The sequence below is a fragment of the Arvicanthis niloticus genome, chromosome 8 (assembly GCF_011762505.2).
Source record: "Arvicanthis niloticus isolate mArvNil1 chromosome 8, mArvNil1.pat.X, whole genome shotgun sequence".
Lineage (NCBI taxonomy): Eukaryota > Metazoa > Chordata > Mammalia > Rodentia > Muridae > Arvicanthis > Arvicanthis niloticus.
The window spans coordinates 17,711,314-17,726,143 of NC_047665.1; the positions used below are offsets into that span (position 1 = coordinate 17,711,314).

The following is a 14,830-nucleotide window of genomic DNA, read 5'->3' on the forward strand; positions in this document are numbered from 1 at the left end:
CGATGGCATTGTTTTTATCTCTTACAGCCTTGTCATTTCATTGACATTTGCGATCCCTTTCATTCCTGGCGTGGCGCTGGACCGGAAGTGCTGCATGACACCAGAAGTTAGCTAAGTACAAGGTCGCAGGGAACGTTCCCCTCTGGCACACCACTTAGAGGAAAGAAATGGTGGGTTGCTTCAGATGAGGCTTAGCTTCTGCTCTCTGATGTTTGGGAGGAGAGGAAGCAACCAGAAGCCAGTTTAGGAAGGCAACATACTGCCCTGCTTTTGAGGATGACAGGAACAAAGGTGTCCCGAAGCTTGGGTGTTTTTCCAATCCTTTATCAGAATAACTGCTTAGAATACCACTTAGAGTGAGCCTAGGAAGAAGCAGGCAAAACCAAACACCACTCTGCCTGTTCAAACAGCACAGAGACAAGGGATGTGAATTCTGGTCTGGGAGTGAGAGAACTGTGTGTGCACATTCTTCTAAGAGCACTCGAGTGGTTTCCCTATGTGTCTGTCAGGTCGGAGTTTGTAGGTTTGCGTCTGAGAAACCAATTGCTAGATGGTCATAAAAACACTCTGAATTAGGTAAGGGGGTCTGAGAGAGGAGGGACGGTTTATTATTAGCTTATTGTGTGTGTATGTGGAGGGGGGTTCCCCTCCGTGTGTTTAGTCCTTGTTTGAAGTCGAACATTGACCTGTGGATGACAGGTGAGGAGGCTCTGTCGTTTCCATGCAAGAGTGTGAAGATTTCTACAAGAGTTTCCTGTCTTACTCATTTGAATCGTTCCCCCCAGCTTCCTCAAACCTCACTTACTGGTAGCCTCATTAGTCTCAGGCCACTTCCCTTGTATGTTATCTGGAGAAGGAACCTTTTCGAGACCAGAATATGGGCTATTCTTTCTGAGAGGAGACTTAACCGTCGCTCTCTGAGTTGGTTGACCAGGTTCAGCCATTACAGGCATAGACACTCTCCTCAGTACCCTCTTCCCCCAGTGTGTAGCTCCCTCCACCCCTCCACTCCCCCCCCAGCAGTCTCACAGAAGGAAAGATCTATGACAAGAAAAGAGTCTGTGAACTCCTGCCATATTTGTGTTATGGGGGGAGGAGGAGGAAAGGGAGTAGCAGCCTAACCGAGTGTTGTGATTTCTAACTGACCTTTAGAATACTATTTGTTAAAAGAAGGTTATGAACCAGGATAAGTTCTCAGTCCAGGGTGCAGGACTGAGCCATCTCTGTTCACTGCCCTTGGGAGGTTATCTCAGAAGAGCGTTCTGCTGGGGATGGAGATGCCAAGGCGCTCAGATGTGCCAAGAGGGGTGCTGGGCAGAATTACTCAGAGCCAGGTTTCCAGGAGCCTCTGCCTTAAACCTCCCAGCAGGGGGATAAGGTCAACCCATACATGTGTGCCCCGAGAAGGCAAGGGACAAGTGCAACACTAAAAGATAAGGCTTGTATTAGGTGCTTTTGAGCCAGGCTATGTGAGATCTCAGAGCCAGACTGTTTTCATTAGAGGTTTGTGGGACCAAGGATCTAATGCTTTACTCTATAGTAGATTATCACAAAGAAGAATCTTAGACAGAAAGAACCAATTTATCTTCTTTTCATCTGGGTGAATATATTACAATTCTGTGACAGCGGTTTGCAGAAATACAGAACCCCTTTAGATGAGGTAGAAAACTACAGTCTTTGAAGCCTATTTTGAAGCAAGTAAGTCTTTGTTCCTGAAACAATTGACCTCTTGGTTCAGTCACCAAAATTGAAATAGAAACAGGATGGCGTACAAGTGGTGATTTTTATTCACAGTCTTTTGAGGTTTTGTTATTGTTGTTATTTGTTTGCTCATCTGCTGATACTGGGTCTCTCATAGCTCAGGTTGGCCTCAAACTCTTATATAGCCAATGATGATCTTAAACTCTTGATCCTCCCACATCTCCGTGCCAAGTTCTGGAAGTCTAGGAAAGCGCCAACATGTTCAGCTTTCGAGAATTTGCTTTAGAGCACGCCTGTCAGGCCCTTAACCAACATTTACCTGTAAATTCTCCTTCTTTCTTGAGCATATATGCACAAGTCCCTAAGACTGTCTCCCTTCCATTCTTAAGTGCCTGGCAGTTGAATGTTTTTGCTGGTGATAAGGGCAGAAGTGGCCACAGCACAAGTCCCCAAGCTAGGTAAAATATGTGACTGTTTCAGTCAGAATGTCTACCGTCTTCACCAACACTGGGACACCTCATTTTTACTGACCTTAAGTCCCCTTGCTAAAATCATTTTTGGTTTCTCTTCATTTCTGATATTTTCCCCCTTCTGGAACCTTTGTTGCTTGCATAGGAGTGAATTTTTTTTTTTTTTTAATGCGATAATGCATTCTTCATGCCTGGGTCTCTATAAGCACTGTAAAGTCCCATGCCAGAGAACAAAGCGCTGGCCACAACGCTTCTCCTCTCCATTCTCCACCACGACAACCCTAGATTTCTAGTCTACTTTGCCTTTTCTTTCTTCTCCAAGGAATGGGACAGTACAAATAGGGTGCTGGTTTTTATTAAAGGCCACTGTTACTTGTGCAAGCAGATTTTCTCCTCTTTAACCACCTCGGTTTTTCTACCTGCCTCTGGTTGTTCACACTTGAACTTCTGAATAGGTTTCCTCCCTGGGCTCTCAGGAGACTACTAAACAAAATGTATTAATGACAGTGAAGTATCGCTTAGCTGCTACTGGAACACATTATTTGGAATAGAGTCACTATCCTGTACCTGAAAGGAGTCCCCTTTCTGATGCTCCTTTTGGGGGGTCAGAACAGCTAGCTGTGGGGATCTCAGTGCTCTCATTGGGGTTTGTGGTTCGTGTTCCTAGCTCTCCTGATGATCTGTTTCTGTGCCTCAGCTGTGTTGCCAGTTGTCATAGCAACCTGTTGGCAGGTGCTCCCCTGAAGACAACCAAAGGAGTGGGGAAGTGGACATGGGTGGCCTTGAGGGGTCAGAATGGAGCTGGCAGTTACCAGGCACAGAAAGAATTTTACATTTCCTTCATCTGGGCCAACCTCCAGGAACAGGATGTCACTTGTTTAGGTAGACCATGGGAGTGTCATTTACTGAAGATCAAACAGTACTTGGGCTGGCATAAATACCTTCCCAGGGAGAGTAGCAAGCCAACTAGTAGCTAGCCAGCTAGTGGATCATCCGGGCAGCGTGTGGGATGTTTGGGATCTCAATGCATTTGATAGTACTGTGTATGTGTGTTTGTGTGTGTGTGTGTGTGTGTGTGTGTGTGTGTGTGTGAGAGAGAGAGAGAGAGAGAGAGAGAGAGAGAGAGAGAGAGAGAGAGAGAGAGAATGGGTTAATGTTTTGCTGATAATCAGCACTAGTGTTCAGAGTTGGAGATGTGAGCTAGGAAGAACCAGAGGTCAGGAGGTGGAGGAAGAATGAAGGGAACACCAAAACCACTGATCTTGCCTCTGTTTCCTGTTGACGGGTCTGGCCTGAAAGCTCCCAGTGTAAGGAGAGCTTTCCTACTGGGCCCCAGTAATCCATCTCCATGCCCAGCCCTAAGGCAGAACACTGCTCACCTTGTGTTTTGCCCTCCCAGTTCTCTCCTCCTCCCATTAGACCACAATGAACTGGCATCAAATGACGCCTGCCATTTTCTGACTTGGAACCAAACAAATAGAAAAATCCTAAAAGTCTGTGGCCTTATTTGACCTCACTTAAAAAAAAAAAGTGCGTGGGGGGGGTGGCGGGGGAAGGGTGTTATGTGTCTGTCTGCCTACCTGCCTGCCTGTCTGTCTATCTGCTGCCTACCTGTCTGCCTGTCTGCCTGTCTGTCTGTCTGTCTATGCATTCGAGTGCCTGGACTTAGAGGCAGTTGTGAGCCTTTTGATTTGGGTACTGAGAACTGAGCTCTGGTCCTCTGAAAGAGCAGCAAGCGCTCTTATCCACAGAATCACTGCTTCAGCCCAGACTTGGCCAACCTTTAAGTCTGAAACTAATTAGTCATGTGACATTCCATAATCATTTCTTTGTGCAAGCTGTGGCCGGTGAGTTTAGCTGACATTTTCCCCTAAAGATGTCAAAGCGCTTTTTTTGTTTTAAACAGAGAGAGACTGAAGGTGGGCCTTTGCAAGGAGATGAAGAATCCAAGAAACCTAAGGATAGGGCTGTCCTAGGGCATCTGAGATGCACGGGGGCACGGAAGACCCGTCTTTCCGTCTTCCCTGTGTCTTCATTAAGACAGAGTTCCTCTGCTTTAGTGATTGTTTGTTTCTCTTAATGACTACAGTTGAGGCAAGTGTGTGTAACTCTGTTCACCATGGTAATGATGCTGGCGCGGATCTAACTGGGAGAGGCTAGTATCCCTCCTGTTCCCAGTGACCAATCAGATCCTCTTCCAGGGCCAGAAGAGGGATAAATAATTTAATAAGACCTGGGACTTGAATTAAGAGAGATGATTTGGGTGAAAAAGGGAACTTCAAGGAAAGGCTAGCACTTTCACAGTTTAGCTGCTTCCTGTGCAGTAAAGCTGGGAGGTAGCTCAGCTGCTGGAATACTTATTTAGCCTATAAAAGTCCAGAGCTTCAACCACAACACTGCTTAACAGGGTCTGTTAACACTGGTGGCACAGGCCTGGAATCCCAGGATTTAGGAAGTAGGACCAGGAAGATCCCAAGTTCAAGGTCATTCTTGGCTGTATAGTGGATTTAAGGCCAGATTGGGCTACATGAGACCTTGTTTCAAAATGAGCAACGAAGAAGTCAAGTAAAGCAGATTTGTTAGACAGTGTGTAGCACGCACAGCGTACTCATTATTCTAAATGATTAACATAATAGAAGACACTTTGTGTACCTGGAATAATAATATCTCTTAAAGTGCATTTCTGTACTATAGGAGGGGTGGTTTTTTTTTTAAAAGATGATTCTATAATTCCTAATTGAATACATGGTGTAAGTACTCATTACCATTAATGGCTCACCAGCATAAAGACAGCGCCTTCATGTTGACATGATCCAGAACAATGACTGAGAGTGACATTTCAGTTAGAAGACAACAATATCCAGATTTGATGATAGCTCCTTATTTAAATCACATATGTGTGTCAGAGAGAGAAAGAGAGAGAGAGAGAGAGAGAGAGAGAGAGAGAGAGAGAGAGAGAGAATCCATTCTTTTCTTCTACAATGTAGATTTTAGGGATTAAACATAGGTCATCCAGATTAACAGCAACATCTTCACCTGCTGGGTCATTTGCTAGCCCTGATGGTTGTTTTTTTAAAAAGAAATTTGATGAGGTCAGTGATAACCAACGTAAGTCTCATAAAACTCAGGCTTGATATATTTCACACCCTATCTATACACATGGTAGATGGAGGCCCTTTTAAAATAAGCCTGTCGTCTCTTCTTTATCATTGTAGACCACACGGGTATATAAACTAAATAACTGAGGATGGGGTGCCCTGGATTCTATCTCATAGGAGATATCAGGCCAGAATTGGGTAGTGAGTTCCCCTCCCACCCTCTCTCTCTTTGAAACCATGAACAAGCTACCTGCCCATTGCTTTGTTTCCCTGTCTTCCAAAGACAGTTACCACTGCCATTCTACAGCATCAGATCCAGAGGGCTCTCAGTGGCCCAGGAGTGAGAGCATCTGTCAGAACTGTCTGTGTGTATAAGCTGAGGACACTTGGAATTTTAGGTGAATTTTTGGTATTAGTCAAACTGAAAGGTATAGTGAAGAGATGTGATAGTTTTACCTATATAAAGCATAGGGAGATTCCCAGTAACTTTTGGTATGAGTGGAACTATGAAACGGAAGCACATGACAATACATGAGATATTATTAACAGTAGCAGTATAGAAAAAAAAATGTCTAAAATCGATGCCCTGACATTAAAGACTGTATTCTTTTGTCTAACTCTAGCAAATATTGACTGAGTGTTTGTAAAAGCTGGGCATCTACAACAGCTGAGGAGTATTCTATCACTAGGGATGGAAATAAGAAAATAAACAACTCTCTATACCATGAACAGCGTTCTCCCAATGGTACCTTCAGCATCCTGTGGATGCAAACCAGCATAACATCTTCCGGGATCAGGCCTTTATCCATACTCATACCTGAGGTGTGAGTAGGTGTCAACCATAACACTAGGGTGTATCAGTCAGCATATACCATGTAACAAGTGATTCCAACACATTGTGGCTTACAACAACACACTGTATAGTAATTCTACAGGTCACTTGACTATTCTGTTCTGTGCTAGCTAGGCTGTGACGTATTAGTCTAGAATGGTTGTTAAAAAGTTTCACAGGCTGTAGGAACAAGGGATCTTCAGTTTGGGCAGCTTGTTTTCACTCTGATTTCTCTTATCATCTGGTAAGCTAGTCAGAGTTCATGTATGTATGTATGTATGTATGTATGTATGTATGTATGTATGTATTTGAAACAAGGTCTTGCTCTGTAGCCCTGGCTTGCCTGGAGCTCACTAATCCCCTACGTAGACCAGGCTGGCCTCAAATTTGGTGGCAATTCTTCTGCCTTTGCCTCACAAATGCTAGTGTTTCAGGCCTGCACCACCACACCTGGCTTGAAGCATATTTCAGATACTGTCGAATAGCCACTTAAAGCTTTTACACAGGATGCCGACATGATTGGTAGGGTACCTAGCAACACAAAGCCTAAAAGCACTTAGCATCATTCCCAGAAAGACAGCCCAAGGATGGCTAAGAGCAAACAGGACTAGCAAGACTCAGAGGTAGTGCAGAGCTCACAAGTGCACATTTCAAACAATACAACCAGAAGAGAGGTTGGGGGTTCTCAAAGCACAGCAGAGAGTAGCAAGCCCCTGGACCTGCTCACAGTCTGATTCCAGGGGAAGTGCTGAGCATGGAGGAGGGGCTTGGCCCAGCTCTTACCAAATCCCATAGACCCTTGTTGACTATAGATTGTCAATAGATCCCAAGGGAGTACTGGCTCAAAGATGTTCTTCAAATGTGACTGCCTGTGTTATTACTGTCACAGGTCAATCCAGCCGACCACCCTTCTCCTTCCAACATACTTTTCCCTCTTATGCTCAAAATAAACGGCGTACCCTAGGTGGCCTGAGGGCTCTCTCTCTCTCTCAAAAAAAATGCTCCCTAAATTTGGATTGGACCAGTGTTCACCCACTCATTTCCAAATATGACCCACAATATACATTTCAGTGTTAGCTCTTAAACATACTAGAATGGAAATGAGTGTTTCATTTCGATAAATTCAAATTCAAAAGTGAGAGTGAGAATAACCTGTGGTTTCTGTAAGTATAGTCTGGGACTCTGAAACTTGGCTGATGCTGGGTGGGTGGGAATCACAGACTCTTTCTCAGCTCTCTGCATTGTAACTCCTGTGTTTAAAATGTGATGGAGAAAAAACGGGAAGGGCCCCTACATGTGCATGGCGTACATAATTCACCATATTTCTTGATAGTTTTTTTTTCTGCTTAAGAAGAGGAAATGTAGAGCCCATGCAAATGGCCTGTCGCTCCTGCTCTCTTAGTCTCATAGTAAATATTGGGACTAAGTGGGAAGCGAGAGAAGCTAAGGAGCCCTAGGGCCTGGATATGGTCCTCTATTTGGGGGCAGGCTACTTGATTAACTCAGATTCAGATGTTTTGCCACTTGCTTGAGAAGCCTTTTAGAAAGATCACCTGGTGATATGGGTCTGTCTTTATCTTGTGGTCGACTGACTAAAGAACTACCCTGCATGTTCCAGGGTCAGGGGCTGGTGGGGATGAGTGGTGGCTGGATGCTCAGCCCCTCTACATGCCGCTTGCTGAATGAGATGCCTCGTCGACAACAGAGTTTGAAAAGTCCCTGGGTGCAGTCCCAGCCCACAGGCATCCTTTACTGCTGAGCAACAGAGCAAGCATTTTAGACATTTTTTATCAGAGAGTCTCAGTGAAAGCCTTATGTAGAGAACTGATAACGAAGCACGAGATAAGGGGTAAATCCCTCTCCTAATTTCAAGTGCCCAAATATGGAGAGCTCCATGCTCAAGTGAACTGGAAAGAAAAACAAGGAATGGCTTGGAATGCCTGATTCTGCTTATTTGCTTTAATAGCAGGCCCGATGCATAAACATTGACTCATTGCCCTCCATACCAAAGGGAAGAAAGGGTTTGCCATGCTCACTTCATCCTGGCTTTCAGAACAGCACGTGGAACCAATGCCAGAGGGATAAAGGAACTTGGCTTTGTAGGGGACTGGAGAAACTGCCACCTTTGTGTTTCCTGTCGCCGTTCAAACATGTAACCTTGTGTGACATTTCACATACGATGTTAGTGACTACAGAAACTGTTCCAGAGGGCATGGATGTCTGTAGAGGGACATGGAATCTTGTTATTGGAAGATAGGCACTAGTACCAGTGAGTGGAGTCCACTGCCTGCGTGTTGTTAGACTGAGCTAGCTCATCTTCTTCACTTACCCATCCTGCCTGCTTCTGTCAGTACCACGACCCTGCTAAATACCTCCTGGCACTTATTTCCTTAGAAGAAGACATACATTTAAGTCTGAAAGAGTGAGACTTTGCGCAGAACCACACTTGATTGCCTCCTTGATTAGTATATGGGGTAGTCATCGTAATTCGACAGATGGTGTGAGGTTGATGAATACCCATTAAGTATTCTGTGTGTCTTACAAAAGGAAGATGGGCTGCCCCCGTGAGAAGATGTGGCTCTCTCACCCTTCTGATGCAAATTCTCTGGTTATGACAACGGTGAATTCTCCCTTCTCTCATGTACACACAGATACATACACACAGACATCATGCCCCAGACATTCTCTGCTGAAGCCCTCTTGGCTGCAGAGAGCTGAGAGAACACCAGGAAACAAGACAATTTGCGTTCAGTAAGCTTCCCAGTATTACTCTACAATCTGGGCATGATGGTACAGTTATGAGCTATGATTTTCTTTAATCTTCTGGTCTATCTAGTCTGTTTGTTTATCCTGTTATATCATTAGAGAATTAGATCTCCTGGATATTTTGTTTGCTCATTTTTTTAGATAGTCTCATGTAGCCCAGGCTAACTTCTAACTCACTAGGTAGCCAAGGATGGCCCTGAACTCTTGATCTTCTTGTTCCTACCTTCCAAGTGCTGAGATTATAGGATGTACTTACTGTCCTGCCTGGCTACATTTCATTTCTTTAAACCTAACCTCTGAACACAGACACTTCAGGTACCATACCAACTATATTATTCATTCCTTTTGGCCTAACTTTATTCACATAGCTCTGTTTATAAAACTGAAACCTCAGTGCTGGAGAGTTGGCTTAGCAGTTAAGAGCACTGACTACTCTTCCAGATCTTGATTTCAATCCCCAGCAACCACACAGTGGCCATAATCATCAACAGTGTGATCTGATGCCCTCTTCTGGCATATAGGCATACATGCAGATAGGGCACTCATATACATTAAATAAATAAATCTTTAAAAAAAAAAAAAAAAAACCTGAAAACTCAAAATTAGTTTGTTTTTAAATTGTGTTGTTGTGGTTGGATTGCTTAGTGGGAAACGTGCTTCTTCTGTGACAAGCCCCTTTTCAAGTCTTTAGTTACCATTTTTGTTGTCTTGAGAGGAGACTTTCAGTGAGAGGGGAATGGGTTAGAATGAGAAAACAGAAACAGGCTTGTACACAGAGGTCATCTGTGAAATGCAGAAAGTTTCAAAGTCAAACAGTTTGATTTCAGGGCATCCCTTATGACCCCTCAGCAGACATCACCTTTCTTTTCCTTTCCAGTCACATCTGGCCACTCTTGATCTTATAATATGATAGAATGCATTTAACAACTTTCTGTCTCTGCCAGTTTTAAGACTGCATTGATGGTGCACTTTCCTTTCATCCATCTATCAGTCCATCCACTCTCTCATTCATCCACCCATCCATCCCCCACCCACCCATCTATTCATTCATCTCCCACCCACCCACCCATCTACTCACCCATCCATCCACCCATCCATCCATCTACCCTCCCATCCATCCATCCATCCACCCTCCCATCCATCCATCCATCCATCCATCCATCCATCCATCCATCCACCCATCCACCAATCCACCTTCCCATCCATCCATCCATCCATCCATCCATCCATCCATCCAGTCTCCCATCCATTCATCCATCCATCCTCCCATCCATCCATCTATCTATCCATCCTCCCATTCATCCATCTTTGTAGACCTCTTTTCTCTTTGAAAAAGAGAACTCTCAGAATTGCTTTCAGTGTCAATGCTCCTGTGGTCAGGCAAGGCCGTTCTGGAAGTGTACACCCATGGTCAGGCGTGGCCATGGACTTGTTATCTTAGTTCACCATCTCTGGATGCCATCTTAGAAAGGGGAGATGCTTTGTGATGGCTTACAGTTGGATACCCTATGGTCTACTGGAAGCTCATAGCCCAGGGACAACATGCTTTATCACCGGATTAGTGACTGTCCCATAATCCCAGGGTGCTATCTTGGAAACAGCAGTCACTCTGAGAACAATTTGATGCTAACTCCCCCTTCTGAGGTAACAACTTGCCCTGAGCTGAATTATCACTTGAGCCTCCAGCTCCAATGATGCTGCTGTTACAGCTAAAAGCTGACAGGTTTTTACTCCTCTTATTGTGACTTTAAGTGCCGTTCTGATGATTTTTGCTACAATCCCCTGTGTAAAGGGTGAGAAGAGGTGCAGAATATTCACTGGGTGGTTGATGGAAGCAGACGCGGGATGCTTTTCACCAAGAGTGCGTCCATGTTTCATACAGACAGGAAAAACAGAGATAAGTAGACTCCTCAGACAATCTTTTATCCCTCTTTGAGGCAATAGCTCAGCCACTTCCCCCAACTAACTGGGTTCGACAGGGCTCTTGGGTTCGACAGGGCTCTTAACAGGTAATAAAGTTTAAAGTTTACTGCCTTAAGTTGATCCTTCTTATATCCTGGACAAGATGGTAAACCCAAAAGTGCTGGGATGATTCAGGAGCCCTGGTAAGTAGCTACAGGGGACTCATGCCAATAAAAGGAGAGAGTTAGAAGCAAATGGCCGTGGGTGGAAGGTACTTCCTGAAGTAAATTGTAAGGTGAACTTGTGTCTGAGGGAAACTGATAGAACAAGTATTTTTCTGCTGTGCCTTCCCATACTCCAAGGACCACCATGCCTCTTGTGCTGCATTTATCCAATCAAGCGTCTGAACCTGGCATTGACAGTTGGACCACTCTCTCATCTAGTGTACTGGTAGGTAGGTCCTGGCTGTGCAGTTATTCCAGTCCATGCTACTTCATTCTTTGAAGTGAATGGTTGATATCATGAGATGTTTTTGTATATTTGTGTATTTAATGGTATTTGTAGCCTGAATATTTTTATTATTGTTGTTTGATTTTTAACTTGTATTTTTTATTATATTTTTACATGTATGTTATTCTATTTTATTATAACTTTTAATTTTTTAGTTTTGAGACTCTGCTGTTCTCATTTGGTTTGTTGTACCTTATTTGCAAACTTTATTTACATTTAACTTACATGCAACACAGGTGCCCTTTTAGCACTGGCTTGATTAGTTTTGGTAAGTGTGCATATCTGGGCGAAAAGATAAAGGACAAACACATAAAACCAGTAAGAGGAAGGACAAAAAGTAGTAATGAGGTATAAATATGATCAAAGTACCATACATACATGTATCATTTTTTTTAATACTAGGCCAACCAAGAACTCCCTGGAAGCGGGGAGGATAGAGGCTAGCAGTATGTTGAGGGTTGACCTCTCTCCCCAAGGCGTTTTGCATTGGGTTGCTTTGCTTTGTTTCTGTGCCAGCCATTACTTCAGATGACGTTAGCTGTTTGGAATTTCCATGCCTTTTTCCCCTGATGCTTCAGGATGTGGCTGTTGAAGTCATTTCTGTAATGAGAGGCTGCACCATGCTGATCTAAGGCAGACTTTAGCTTCTGTGTCAGGCACTAGCTGACTCTGTCCCTAACAAGGAGGGTGCTATTGGAAACTCGAGTTATGGAGGTGGAAAGAAATTGCTCTCATGGAAAGAAATTAGCCTTTCACATGGAGATTTTGGAGTAGCTTGATGGGGATTAGAGAAATACAAACCAGGTCTCAAAATGAACAAACAGGTTGTTGCTGCAGTAAACAGTCACCATTATTAGCCTGTGAGTGTATTCCTTCTGGAAAGTTCCTCTTGCCTTGCTTGGTCTCTCTTTGTTCTTCTTCTTCCTCTCCCTCTTTTTCCCTTCTTCCTCCTTCCTTTTTCTTCCTTCCCTCTTTCCTTCCCTTTCTTGTCTCCCTCCACTCCTCATCCTCTCCCCGTTCTTCCCTCTCCACCCACCCCTTTCCCATTTTCTCTTTTTCTCTTCCTTCCTTTATTCCTTCTTTCATTTATTTCTTCACCTTTTTTGTTGTGCTAGCTAGATCTTACTCTGTAGCCCAAGCTAGCCTGGAACCCTGTGTAGCCCACACTGGCCTTGTACTCCAGGAGATCCTCCTAACTCATTCTCCTGGGTCCTGGAAGACAGGTATGAGTCACACCACTGAGTACAGAATGTTCTCTCCTTCAACCATGTGGATTGAACTCAGGTCATGAGACTTAGTGTCAAGCATGTTTACCCACTGAGCCACATTGATGACCCCAGATTTATTTTCAAAGAGAAAAGGGGTCTGGATGGATGGATGGATGGATGGATGGATGGATGGATGGATGGATAGGAGGATGGATGGATGGATGGATAGATGGATGGATGGATAGATAGATGGATGGATAGATGGGTGGGTGGATGGGAGGGTGGGTGGATAGGAGGGTGGGTGGATGGATGCATGGATGGATAGGAGGGTGGGTGGATGGGAGGATGGATGGATGGATGGATGGATAGGAGGGTGGGTGGATGGGAGGATGAATGGATGGGAGGATGGATGGGAGGATGGATGGGTGAATGGGTGGGTGGGTACATGGATGGATGGATGGGAGGATGGGTGGATGAATGGATGGGTGGGTGGATGGACATGAACAAATGAGTTTGGATCTTTGCAGAAATGGGATTCCACTAACTGTATTTCTCCAAGCCTTCCTTTCCCATACTGAAGGATGTCAACTATGCTGACACATGAAGTCTTTAAACTCTTTGTTGTGGCCCATGTTTTCAGTGCTTGGATAGAGAAATGAAAGTTTTGCAACTTTGCTCATGGTATGTGTTCCCCAACACCTTACTGGTTTTTTTTTCGGTGCTCTACTGGTATCCACTGTATGATCCCTTCTAATGGTAACTCGAATGGTGCAAAACCTAGAAACCCTCTCTGAGAGCCTGACCATTGGATTCTTTCTCCAGACTTGTGGCTTTTTAAGAAATTTTTATCTTCTACCTATTTTTCATATCTTGTTTCTTTGCTTGTAACAGGGTCTTATGTAGCCCAGGCTGACCTTGGACTCAATATATAGCTATAGCTAGCTTTAAGAACTTGTCCTCCTGTGTCCACCTCCGAGTGCTATGGTTACAGGTTTGTGCCACCCATGCCTGGCCCATCATCCAGTTTCCTGGAAATGTCAGTTTCCCGGAGCACCCCTGTGGCTGCCATACCATCTCTCCATACTGATGGCTCTCAGCATCTGCAGTTGCCTCTCAGTCTTGGGCAGCTTGGGTGCTTTGGATTCCTTTACAAACGTTCCCAGCTGTCTGGAATGACATCACTCACTTTTCAAGAGTCCGCCTTAGACTCCTGATCACATCTTCCCTTTGACATACCTGTCAGCACCTTCAGGTCTTGCAGCTTTTGTCTTCCAATCAAGCTGTGCTTCCTCAACCTCACCTCCCAGGGCATGCTATCTGTGTAGGCCCTGGTCTGTGATCACACTCAAGGTTCATCCCATTGCATGGCCAGCAAACCCTGGTCCTCTCATCTTTACACCTGGCTGGGACTCATCTCTATGGACTCTTTCTTGATTGATTCCACTTGACTTTGTCTTGTAGCTGGAAGAGGAAAAACTCAAAACAGCTAAGAGTGCAGGTTGTTTGTTCGTTTTTTTTTTTTTTTTTTTTTTTTTTTTTTTTTTAATTAATAAGTCTTAACATTTTTTAGGATGATTTCAGACTTATAGGAAAGTTGATTGGAAAGTACCAAGAGTTCCCACCATCCTGACTTCCCTCTCTCGGGACATGCAGTATCTCCTTTTAATACCCTACAGTGTATGCTTGTTGGAATGGGTGGATCAATACTGACGTACTGTTACTAACCAAAAGACACAGTTTACCTTTGAGTTTGCTTATTTTATACTTTATACTTTGACAAATGTCCAAAGGCATGTCTTTCTCATTGCTATCTCATATAGAAAAGTTTAACTACTAGAACACTCCCGTATGGTCTGCCTATTTATTCTCTCTGAACTTGAAAGCCATGATTTTTTTGTGCTGTACCCACTGATTTTTTTTCCCAGTGGATTCTGTATCCACCCACCCCTATTACAGCCCTAGACTTGCAGGCATCCTTGATTGTTTGGTTTTTTTTATTTTAAGATTTACTTGTTTATACATAGACATACGCTATTTTCATGTATACCTGCCTAGTAGAAGAAGGCATCAGATCCCACTACAGATGGTTGTGAGCCACCATGCGGTTGCTGAAAATTGAACTCAGGACCTCTGGAAGAGTAGCCAGTGCTCTTAACCACTGAGCCATCTCTCTAGCCTCCCCCCCCCACCCCCCATGCCTGGGTTTTTACATGGTTTCTGGGCCTTTTAGCTCAGGTCCTCATGCTTGTGTAGCAAGCACTCTTAGCCACTGAGCCATCTCCCTGACCCTGACAGCAACTTTTCAACAGGAACAGATGTTTTTAAATCTTGTGCCAGGACCAA

The 14,830-nt window shown here is 44.2% G+C and overlaps 1 protein-coding gene across 18 annotated transcripts in view; it reads left to right on the forward strand.

Moving 5' to 3' along the window:
• The window catches only part of Atxn1 (ataxin 1), a 410,394-nt gene that overhangs the window by 267,935 nt on the left and 127,629 nt on the right, over positions 1 to 14,830 (forward strand). For 2 of the 18 annotated variants that reach the window (XM_076939095.1, XM_076939097.1), the window contains exon 7: positions 28 to 170. The exons of the other annotated variants lie outside the window; for them this stretch is intronic. The gene's annotated coding sequence lies outside the window, so the exon portion shown is untranslated. The remainder of the gene's footprint in view (positions 1 to 27; positions 171 to 14,830) is intronic. 18 annotated transcript variants of the gene reach the window in all.